Genomic DNA, 11,881 nt, shown 5'->3' on the forward strand with positions numbered 1-11,881 from the left:
ACAGGTTATCAAAACCACAGTTAATTCAAATAAAAACAAAGAGCTAAGAGTCGTTATAAGCAAAAACCTTGATTTTATTGGGGAAGGAAAACTAGACACGTGTTGGAGTCTCCTCTAGCAGGAGACCAACTTTAGAGTAGGGAAGCAGTAGCCCTGTCAATGAAGGAAAACATCAACAGTGGGACAAGAGAGAGAAATAGGCCACTCTCTTCTCTTTAAAGAAAGCTTTATCTATCTGTATCCTATGCTCTGGTTTTATTATTATTATTATTTATTATTATAGCTTTTTATTTACAAGACATATGCATGGGTAATTTTTCAGCATTGACACTTGCAAAACCTTTTGTTCTAATTTTTCCCCTCTTTTCTCCCACCCCCTCCCCCAGATGGCAGGTAGATCAATATATGTTAAATATGTTAAAGTAAATATTAAATACAATGTATATATATCCATACAATTATTTTGCTGCATAAGAAGAATCAGACTTTGAAATAATGTACAATTAACCTGCAAAGGAAATCAAAAATGCAAGCACACAAAAACAGAGGGAATGGAAGTGCTATGTAGTGGTTCACACTCATTTCCCAGAGTTCTTTCGCTGGATGTGGCTGGTTCTGTTCATTACAAATCAATTGGAACTGATTTGGATCTGCTCATTGTTGAAGAGAGCCATGTCCATTAAAACTGATCATCATGTAGTATTGTTGTTGAAGCGTATAATCTCCTGGTTCTGCTCATTTGACTTAGCATCAGTTCATGTATGTCTCTCCAAGCCCCTCTCTATTCATCCTGCTTGTCATTTCTTGTAGAACAATAATATTCCATAACATTCATATATCACAATTTATTCAGCCATTCTCCAGTTGATGGGCATCCACTTAGTTTCCAGTTTCTGGCCACTACAAAGAGGGCTGCCACAAACATTTTTTGCACATGTGGGCCTCTTTCCCTTCTTTAAGATTTCTTTGGAATATAAGCCTAGTAATAACACTGCTGGATCAAAGGGTATGCACAGTTTGATAACTTTTTGAGCATAGTTCCAAATTGCTCTCCAGAATGGCTAGATGTATTCACAATTCCACCAACAATGTATCAGTGTCCCTGTTTTCCTACATCCTCTTCAACATTCTGCATTATCTTTCCCTGTCATTCTAGCCAGTCTGACAGGTATGTAGTGGTATCTCAGAGTTGTCTTAATTTGCATTTCTCTGATTAATAATGACTTGGAGCATCTTTTCATATGCCTAGAAATAGTTACAATTTCTTCGTCTGAGAATTGTCTGTTCATATCCTTTGACCATTTATCAATCGGAGAATGGCTTGATTTATTATAAATTAGAGCCAATTCTCTATATATTTTGGAAATGAGTCCTTTATCAGAACCTTTGATTGTAAAAATATTTTCCCAGTTTATTGTTTCCCTTCTAATCTTGTCTGCATTATTTTTGTTTGTACAAAAACTTTTCAGTTTGGTATAATCAAAATTTTCTATTTTGTAATCAGTAATGATCTCTAGTTCTTCTTTGGTAATAAATTCCTTCCTCTTCCACAGGTCTGAGAGGCAAACTATCTTGTGTTCCTCTAATTTATTTATAATCTTATTCTTTATGACTAGATCATGAACCCATTTTGACCTTATCTTGGTGTGAGGTGTTAAGTGTGGATGGATGCCTAGTTTCTACCATATTAGTTTCCAATTTTCACAGCAGTTTTTGTCAAACAGTTAAGTTCTTATCCCAAAAGCTGGAGTCTCTGGGTTTGTCAAACACTAGACTGCTATAGTTATTGACTGTTTTGTCCTTTGAACCTAACCTATTCCACTGATCAACTAATCTATTCCTTAGCCAATACCAGATGGTTTTGGTAACTGCTGCTCTGTAACTTTAGATCTGGTACAGCTAAGCCACCTTCATTTGATTTTTTTTTTCATCAATTTCCTTGAAATTCTTGACCTTTTGTTTTTCCATATGAACTTTGTTATTTTTTCTCAGTCATTAAAATAGTTTTTTGGGAGTCTGATTGGTATAGCACTAAACAAATAGATTATTGCAGGTAGTATTGTCATCTTTATTATATTTGCTTGTCCTATCCAAGAGCATTTAATATTTTTCCAGTTGGTTAGATCAGATTTAATTTGTGTGAAAAGTGTTTTGTAGTTTTGCTCATAAAGTTTCTGATTTTCCCTTGGCAGATAGATTCCTAAGTATTTTATACTATCAGTAGTTACTTTAAATGGAATTTCTCTTTGTAACTCTGACTGTTGGATTTTGTTAGTGATATATAAGAATGCTGATGATTTATGTGGATTTATTTTGTATCATGCAACTTTGCTAAAGTTGTGGATTATTTCTAATAACTTTTTAGTAAGAATCTCTGGGGTTCTCTAAAGTATACCATCATATCATCAGCAAAGAGTGATAATTTGGTTTTCTCATTGCCTACTGTAATTCCTTTAATCTCTTTGTCAACTCTTATTGCCAAAGCTAGCATTTCTAATAAAATATTGAATAGTAACGGTGATAGTGGGCAACCTTGTTTCACTCCTGATCTTATTGGGAATGGTTGCAGTTTTTCCCCATTACATATAATGCTTACTGATGGTTTTAAATAGCTGCTGCTGATTATTTTAAGGAAAAGTCCATTTATTCCTATACTCTCAAGTGTTTTTAATCGGAATGGATGTTGGATTTTATTAAATGCTTTTTCCTGCATCTATTGAGATGATCATATGATTTTGTTTATTTGTTATTAATATGATCAATTATACTGATAGTTTTCCTAATATTGAACCAGCCCTGGGTTCCTGGTATAAATCCTACTTGATCATAGTGTATTATCCTGGGGATGATTTTCTGTAGTCTTTTTGCTATTATCTTATTTAAAATTTTAGTGTCAATATTCATTAGGAAGATTGGTCTATAATTTTCTTTCTCTGTTTTCAACCTACCTGGTTTAGGTAGCAGTGCCATGTCTGTGTCATAAAAGCAATTTGGTGTAGGACTCCATTTCCTATTTTATCAAATAATTTATATAGCATTGGAGCCAATTGTTCTTTAAATGTTTGATAGAATTCACATGTAAATCCATCTGGTCCTGGGGATTTTTTCTTAGGGAGTTGATTAATAGCTTGTTCTATTTCTTTTTCTGAAATGGGACTATTCAAGCAATTTACTTCCTTCTCTGTTAATCTGGTCAGCCTATATTTTTGAAGAGAGTCATCCATTTCACTTAGGTTATCAAATTTATTGGCATAAAGTTGGGCAAATTCCTAATTATTGCTCTAATTTTCTCTTCATTGGTGAAAAGTTCTCCCTTTTCATTTTTAAGACTAACAATTTGATTTTCCTCTTTCCTTTTTCTAATCAGATTTACCAAAGGTTTATCTACTTTACTGTGTTTTTTTCATAAAACCAACTTTTAGTTTTATGTATTAATTCAATAGTTTTTTTAACTTTCAATTGTTATCAATTTCTCCTTTTAATTTTAGAATTTCAAGTTTAGTATTTGATTGGGGGTTTTTAATTTGGTCTTTTTCTAGCTTTTTAAGTTGCAAGCCCAATTCATTGATCTTCTCTTTATTTTATTCAAGTAAGCCTCTAAAGATATAAAATTTCTCCTTATTACTACTTTGGCTGCATCCCACAAATTTTGATTTGTTGTCTCATTGTTGTCATTCTCGTGGGTGAAATTATTGTGTCTATGATTTGCTGTTTCACCCAATCATTCTTTAGGGTGAGATTATTTAGTTTCCAATTACTTTTTGGTATGTTTACTCTACTTTTTGTTGTATTTTTTATTGCATCGTGATCTGAAAAAGAATGCATTTACTATTTTTGTCTTTCTGCATTTAATTTTAAGATCTTTATGTCCTAATATATGGTCAATTTTTGTATAGGTTCCATGAATTGCTGAGAAGATAGTGTACTTCTTTCTGTCTCTATTCAGTTTTCTCCAAAGATCTATCATAATATTTAACTTTTCTAGTATTCTATTTACCTCTTTGACTTCTTATTTATTTTGTGGTTTAATTTATCTAATGCTGAGAGTGCAAGGCTGAGATTATTATATTATTATATATTATATAATTATTATATATTATATTTTATATTATTATAAATAATATTATTATATTAAAACTATTATAGTTTTACTGATTATTTCTTCTTGCAGTTCTCTTAACTTCTCCTTTAGGAATTTAGATGCTATACCTCTTGGTGCATCTATGTTTAGTGTTGATATTGCTTCATTGTCTATGCTACTCTTTAGCAAGATATAGTCTCCTTCCTTATCTCTTTTAATTAGAACAATTTTTGCTTTTGCTTGATCTGAGATAGGGATAGCTATCTCTGTTTTTTTTACTTCACCTGAAGCATAATAGATTCTGCACTCCAGCCTTTTAGGCTGCTTTAAATTTGTTTACTGTAAACAATATATTGTAGGATTCTGACTTTTGATCCAATTTGCTATCCGCCTCTGCATTATGGGAGAGTTCATCCCTTTCACATTTATGGCTAAAATTACCAATTTTGTATTTCCTACCAACTTATTATCCCCAGATTATGCTTTTCTTTTTCTTACCTCCTTTACTCCCCCCCCCAGTATTAAACTTATGGGTACCACTTGCCTCATCAGTTCTCCCTCTTTAGAATCCCTCCCACCCCATTTAAGTCCCTTCCCCTTTCGTATACCTTTCCCTATTACTCTTTTCCTTTTCCCTTTTCCTATTTTACTTTTTAATGAGGTGAGAGAAGTTTCTCTGTAAATCAAATACGTCAATTATTTTCTCTTTGAGCCAAATCTGATGAGAGTAAGATTCACACAATGTTCCTCTCCTTCCTCAAATTCCCTCAGATATGATAGGTTTCCTTTATCTCTTCATGGGATGTAGTTTCCCTCTTTTTATCTCCCCTTTTCCCTTTTTCTGATACTATCCCCTTTCCACTTCTACTTCCCTTTTTTATATTATATCAGTAAAATCCAATTATACATGCACTCTTTATGTATGTCTGTAATAGAAATGCAGTTCTTAAGAGTTCTTTTTACCTTTTTCTGTTTCTCTTGAATCCTATACTTGGAAGTCAATTTTTTTGTTTAGCTCTGGTTTTTTCATTAGAAACAAATGGAATTCACCTGTTTCATTAAATGTCCATCTTCTTTCCTGGAAGAAAATGCTCAGCTTAGCTGGGTAATTTATTCTTGGCTGCATTCCAAGTGCTTTTGCCTTTCAGAATATCAGATTCCAGGCCCTTCGATCCTTTAATGTGGAAGCAGCTAGATCCTGAGTGATCTTTATTGTGGTTCCTCGTTATTTGAATTGTTTTTTTCTGGCTGCTTGTAATATTTTTTCCTTAGTCTGATAGTTCTGAAATTTAGCCACAATATTCCTTGGAGTTTTTATTTTAAGGTCTCTTTCAGAAGGTGTTAGATGAATTCTTTTAATGCCTATTTTACCTTCTGATTCTATTACATCTGGGCAGTTCTCTTTGATGATTTCCTGTAAAATAGTGTCTAGGCTTTTTCATCATAATTTTCAGGAAGCTCAATAATCCTCAGATTATCACTCCTAGATCTATTTTCTAGGTCTGTTGTTTTTCCAAGTAGATATTTAGCATTTTTTTCTATTTTTTTCATTTTTTTTGATTTTGCTTGACTGATTCTTGATGTCTCAATGAATCATTCATTTTTATTTGTTCAGTTCTGAGTTTAATGAGTTAATTTCTTCATTAGCTTTTTTTTTAACTTCTGTTTTGTATATGTCCAATTGAGTTTTTAAATGAGTTGTTTTGCTCAATGGAATTTTTTTCCATTTCACTAATTTTTTTTTAACTGAGTTTTCTTTTTCCAATTCACAAATCCTACTTTCCTGGGAGTTCTTTATCTTTTCCAATTCACAAATTCTGTTTCACTGGGAGTTCTTTACTTTTTCCAATTCACATTTCAGAAAGTTGTTTTCTTTTCCCATTTTATCAAATTTTTCGTTTAGTGAATTATATGCCTTTTCCATACTCTCTTGTAGAGCTTCTCTTTCCTTTTCCCACTTTTCTTCTAGCTCTCTTTTAAGATCTTTTATAATTTCTTCTGGGAGAGCCTTGTGTGATGAGGACCAGGTCACATCCTCCTTTGGGGTTTTGTCTGGAGACTGTCTGCTATTAGTCTCCTCGGGGTTGAAAACCTGCTTTCTTTTTATATAGAAGCTATCAATGGTTAGAGTACACTTGGCTTTTTTTACTCATTTTTTAAAACCACTTAGGGTCTGCCTTCAGGGAAAGGAGGTTTCCAGCTTCCTCTGCAGAACAGGGATAGATAGATGGACAGTAGCTAACCTGCAAACGGGGTGCAAAGAGCATTTGAGCTGCGGAAGTACTCTGGGATGAGCCCCACACCAGAAGTGTCTCTGCCCTGAGAAGGACAGTCACACACAAGTTCTATTACCGTGGACAGAGCCCCTTTGCTGTGCAGATTTGTGGCTGCCCTGGGCAAACACCTTCCTCCCCACCCCCCCTGCAGATTTGTGGCTGCCCCGGACAGAGCCCCCCTGAGATACAGAAGTGTGACTGCCTCAGGCAAAAGCCCTGTGCTGCAGAATGGGGCTGCACAGCTATGCTGTGGTCTGTGCTGAGTCACTTCCGGTGCTGGGTGGATGTAGCCAGATCGTGTTAAATTCTGGCGTTTTTTGGAGTATATTCTACCTTTGGTGTTTGTGTAACTTCTCTGCTGATTTACTGCTTTGCAACTAAAGCAGAGCAGCCAACCTATGGTAGAGTCCCCCATGCAAATTTTCCACCCGCGGAGACTACTCCCACCCGGCTCTACTTAGTGTGCTAGCCTCCTACGCTGGCCTGCTCCTGCCGATCAGGACAAACTTTTTCTGGCGATCATCCAGATTATCTTTGGCTGGTAATTTGTTATACTCCCAATATTCGTGGATTTTACCAGTCAAGCACTATTTCTGAGGTTGAATTTGGTAATTAGTAGTGAAGGTAGAAGAGGAGCTTAGAAAAATGTGTGTGGCTTCTCTACCATCTTGGCTCCATCCTTCCCCATGTCCCTTTCCTCTGTTATGAGGATCATTCCCTTCTCAATCAAACGTGCCCCCTTTTAATACTTAGCACCATGATACCTGAGCCAAAAATCACATTCTTGAAGAATCAATTTGGATTTTATTAGGAGGGAAACTGAATACTTTAAATCTTCCCTTGGGGAGGGAGAGGTTGTTCTTATTCATTCCCTAATATAACTGTTTGTATTCAAATGAATAGAACTGGAGTAGATTCAAGGGGCCATCTGGATTTTAATAAATAGTCACCCACATACTGAGAAAATTCTTTAAAAATTAATTTTCTAAAAACTAGCATTAGAAGCAGCCATGGTCTGCTGTCAGAAGCTGGGGGAAGGGAATCTAGAATAATCACCCCATCACAATTAAAGATAGAGACTAGATGCTGAACCTGATACTTTAAAAAGGCTTTATTGAATCAATCATAAGTTTTAGACTAAATGTGAAAAAGGTTTTGTTCAATTTAAATATTTTTGAAAAACAGTGGATTAATTAGAGTGAATATAAAACATATATTCAGATTGATTGAGAAAATTTGGTCACATTATCTGGATCACCTATAAATTAGCATACCAGTTCTGTATCCAGGGATTTAAGCATCTGGCAGTTTATGGTGAAAACCTTCCAGCCAAATCCCTGAGTAGGAGTCACATGAGGGAAGAAGAGCTCTGGTCACAGTCTTAGTCGGGGTCACTGAGTCGAAGTTTCCTCTCTACTCCTGGTCAGAGAAGGACTGTGAGAACTGTGTGAATTTTTAAGATGTCAGAAAATGTTGTACTCTCGAATATGTCATCCCCCTTCCATCTCCTTCAATAAATATCCTATAATTCCTAAGATCTCAAGAATGAAATATAAAATTCTGTTTGCTATGCAAAGTCTTTCAGAACCTAGTCTCTCCTTGTCTTTCCAATCTTCTTACACTTTACACATCCACTTCCCTACATACACACACCCCTCCCCTTCACTTCTCTGACACTAGCCTCTATCAAGAACACTCCCCTCTTTCCTCATTCATTCCCCACCCTCAGCCCCCAGCCTGGAATTCTCTCCCTCTTTCCTCCTCTTCTGATTTCCTTGGCTTCTTTCAAGTCTGAGGTACAGTCCCACCAAAAGGACTTTCCAAATCCTTTTTTAAAAAAATTAATAGCTTTTTATTTCCAAAATATATGCAAAAATAGTTTTCAACATTCACCCTTCCAAAACCTTGTATTCCAAATTTTTTCCTTTCCTTTCCCCTACCTCTCTCTCCTACACAGTAAGTAATCCAAACACTTGCAATTTTTCTATACTTATTTCCACATTTATCATGCTGCACAAGAAAAATCAGCTCAAAAAGGGAAAAAAAATTAAGAAAAAAAAGCAAGCAAATAGCATCAAAAAAGGTGAAAATTCAATATTATGATCCATATTCAGTCCCCATAGTCCTCTTTCTGAATGCAGATGGTTCTTCGCATCAAAGTTTATTGGAAATAGTCTGAATCACCTCCTTGTTGAAAAGAGCCAATTCCATCAGAATTATTCATATAATCTTCTTGTTGTTGTGTACATTTTCTTGGTTCTCCTCACTTCAGTTAGCATCAGTTCATGCAAATCTTTCTAGCCTTTCTGAAATCATCCTGCTGATAATTTTTTAGAACAATAATATTCCATTATATTCATATACCATAACTTATTCAGCCATTCCTCAACTGATGGCTATCCACTCAGTTTCCAATTCCTTGCCACTACAAAGAAGGCTACTACAAACATTTTTGCCCATGTAGGTCCTTTTTTCTCTTTTTTTATGATCTCTTTGAGATATAGACCCAATAGAGACACTGCTGGATCAAAGGGTAGGCACAGTTTTATAGCTCTTTGAGCATGGTTCCAAATTGTTCTCCAGAAGAGTTGGCTGAGTTTGTAATGCCAGAAAAACTGAGGCAAGTTAGAGATTAGAAAGGGTTTTAATATTTAATTAGTGGAGAGTCTGGACTGTCAGTCAAATAAGATCCATGGCCAAACAAGATCCATGTCCAACCCCCAGTTGGGTGGTTGAGCAAGGAGTTCCAGAGACTTTTACAGGGCTCCAGTGATCAGGAAAACAAAGGCAAGGGGGAGTAGAGCACTGGTGAATGGGAAGTTCTAGGAAAGTACCATAAATTCAGTTCTGAACAGGTTGGGGGTAAGGAAGAAGGATCATAAATTCTAATAAGTAAAGAACTAGAACAGGATGTCTGAAACAGAAGATGCCCAAACATTTGAGATAAGCCATCTGGACTTTTATGACTCTTCGGAATTGCTAGTGGCCAGAGCTCCCTGCCCTAGTTATCTCAGTTCTAATGGCCAGGAAGTGTGTGTGTGTGGGAGGGGGGAGGGGTTGCCACCAGGGAAACAGAGGCAGAACAATTCAGGGAAACTGAGGCATAACAAGTGCACAACTCTACCAACAATGTATTAGTGTCCCAGTTTTCCCACATTCCCTTCAACTTTTATCATTATCTTATCATTTTAGCCAATCTGAGAGATGTGCAGTTGTACTTCAGAGTTATCTTAATTTTCATTTCTAATCTAATCTAATCTAAATCTCTAAATGATTTAGAACATTTTTTCGCATGACTAGAAATGGTTTTAATTTCTTCATCTGAAAACTGTATTCATATTCTTTGGCCATTTATCAATTGGAGAATACCAGCCTGTTTTACTCGTATTGCCTTCCTGCTGAGATTATCTTCGAAGGATCTTGTCTCTGCTTTTAAACCATGCTATGGTTAGCCTATGGCCAGCCAGCTGCATTCAGAAAAAGAACTAAGGAAACTGAATATAAATCAACATGTTATAATGTTCACTTCTTTTTTTCTTAAAATTTTATCTGTCCCATGGTTTTTCCTTTTTGCTCTGATTTTTCTCTCACAGAATGATTCATAGTGTATTAAAAATAAATTTATTAGAAAAAAAAAAGTTGTTTCTTATTTTTGCCCATTCTGTCCCTATCTGCCTTCCCTCCACAGACCTTAACTTTCTGAACCTGCCCTTTCAAGTTACACTATCTTTTAACATCATTATTTATAAAACAAAGCCTGGCAAATTAGCAAAGTCAACATTTTCTGTCCATAGGCTATTGGGATTGCTTTAGATCACTGAACCATTGAGAACCATTGAGAAGAACCAAATCTTTCATAGTTGGTCGTAGCACATTGTTGTTGTTTATTGTGTACAATATATTCCTGATTCTGCTTGTTTCATTCAGCATCAGTTAATATAAATCTTTCCAGGTCTTTTAAAATAAGCTTGTTCGTCATTTTTAAAAGAATAATAATATTCCATTACCTTCATATAATACAACTTGTTTAGTCATTTCTCAATTGATGGGTATTGTTGGGGATCACGGCCCCAACTTCAGAGTGGAACAGGCCTTATGTGACCAGCACTGCCTGTCCCCTTGAATGACAAAGACTGTGAGTAATGAGGAGCAAGAGCCAAGCTGGTGTGAGACTCCATTTATTATAAAGACTGCAGGTTCTTTTATCATCATAACACTTGTTAGTTACTACTACATATGTAATCACATTCTAGCCTATACTAGATACATGATTCTCTACAGGAAGCTACACGTAGATATGTTGTGTGCCTTCCTTTCCTAATTAGGATATTCAAGATATTCCCTTCTAAGGTCCAGCACACTTTCCTGGGAACTGCCACATTGCTCCTTTGGGTGGGACCCTCTTCCTCCCAGAGCCATCTTGTTCACCTTCACAAGGCTACTGTCAGATTACCTGAGCCGTGCCCCATGCAATGTCCACGGCTGATCCGGGGGAGAAGAGGAGGATGGGGGGGTTGGCAGGCTCTCTTACAGGGCATCTTCTCATTTTCCAATTCTTTGCTACCACATAAAGAACTGCTACAAACTTTTTGCACATGTGAATCCTTTTCCCTCCTTTATGATCTCTTTGGGATACAGACCCATTAAAGACACTGCTAAGTCAAAGGGTATGTGCAGCTTTATAGCCTTTGGGAATAGTTCCCGAAATTATTTTCCAGAATGGTTGGATCAGTTCACAACCTCACCAACAACTGATGCATTCATCAGTGTCCCAGTTTTCTCGTATCTTCTCAACATTTATTATTTTTTCTGTCATCTTAGCCAATCTGAGAGGTATGAGGTGGTACCTCAGAATTGTTTTAATTTGCATTTCTCTCTAATCAATAGCGATTTGGAACATTTTTTTTTTTTAATGACAAGAGATGACTTTTGATTTCCTCATCTGAAAATTGTCTTTTCAAATCCGTTGGACGGAACAATTCTTAAACCAAGAAGGAGGAGAATCTCCAGAGTTCCTAGAAGGACCTCGAAGTGAAAGTTTCCCATTCTACGGGACTAGAACCAGGGCAACTGTGGCCACTGCAACCTCGACTGTGGGTGGGTGTTGTGTACGGGAGGTTAGATCTGCGTCCCCGCCCCGTCCTCCCGGGGAATTCTGACATTTGACAGTCTATTTGGAGCTGGAGTAGCTGGACGGGGGGAAGGAGAAAAGGAGAGGAGGGGAAAGAGTGGGGAAACTGTGCAGCTGAGGTCCGGAACGAAGGAGGAGCTCCCTCCTATTCCCTTTCTGCCTCTCCTTGCCTTCCCTCTCCCCAGCCCTCGTTCCGTAGACGTAGAATGATCTTCGCCCCTGGACCAGAGCGGGCCAGAGCTTGGGGAGGTGGGGAGACAAAGATCGAGACGGAAGTGGGGAGAGGGGAGAGGGAGAGTGTTGGGGAGACAAAGATCCAGACGGGGAGGAGGAGGGGAGGGATGGGGAGGAAAAGAGACCCTGTAGTGAGGAGAAACGCGGGAGGGAGGGAGG

At 36.9% G+C, this 11,881-nt stretch overlaps 1 pseudogene; it reads right to left on the bottom strand.

Moving 5' to 3' along the window:
* LOC127561418 (zinc finger and SCAN domain-containing protein 12-like) overlaps positions 1–10,903 on the bottom strand; it is a 34,096-nt pseudogene extending 23,193 nt beyond the window's left edge.
* Positions 10,904–11,881: the final 978 nt, after the last annotated feature.

Source organism: Antechinus flavipes, chromosome 4, assembly GCF_016432865.1.
Source record: "Antechinus flavipes isolate AdamAnt ecotype Samford, QLD, Australia chromosome 4, AdamAnt_v2, whole genome shotgun sequence".
NCBI lineage: Eukaryota > Metazoa > Chordata > Mammalia > Dasyuromorphia > Dasyuridae > Antechinus > Antechinus flavipes.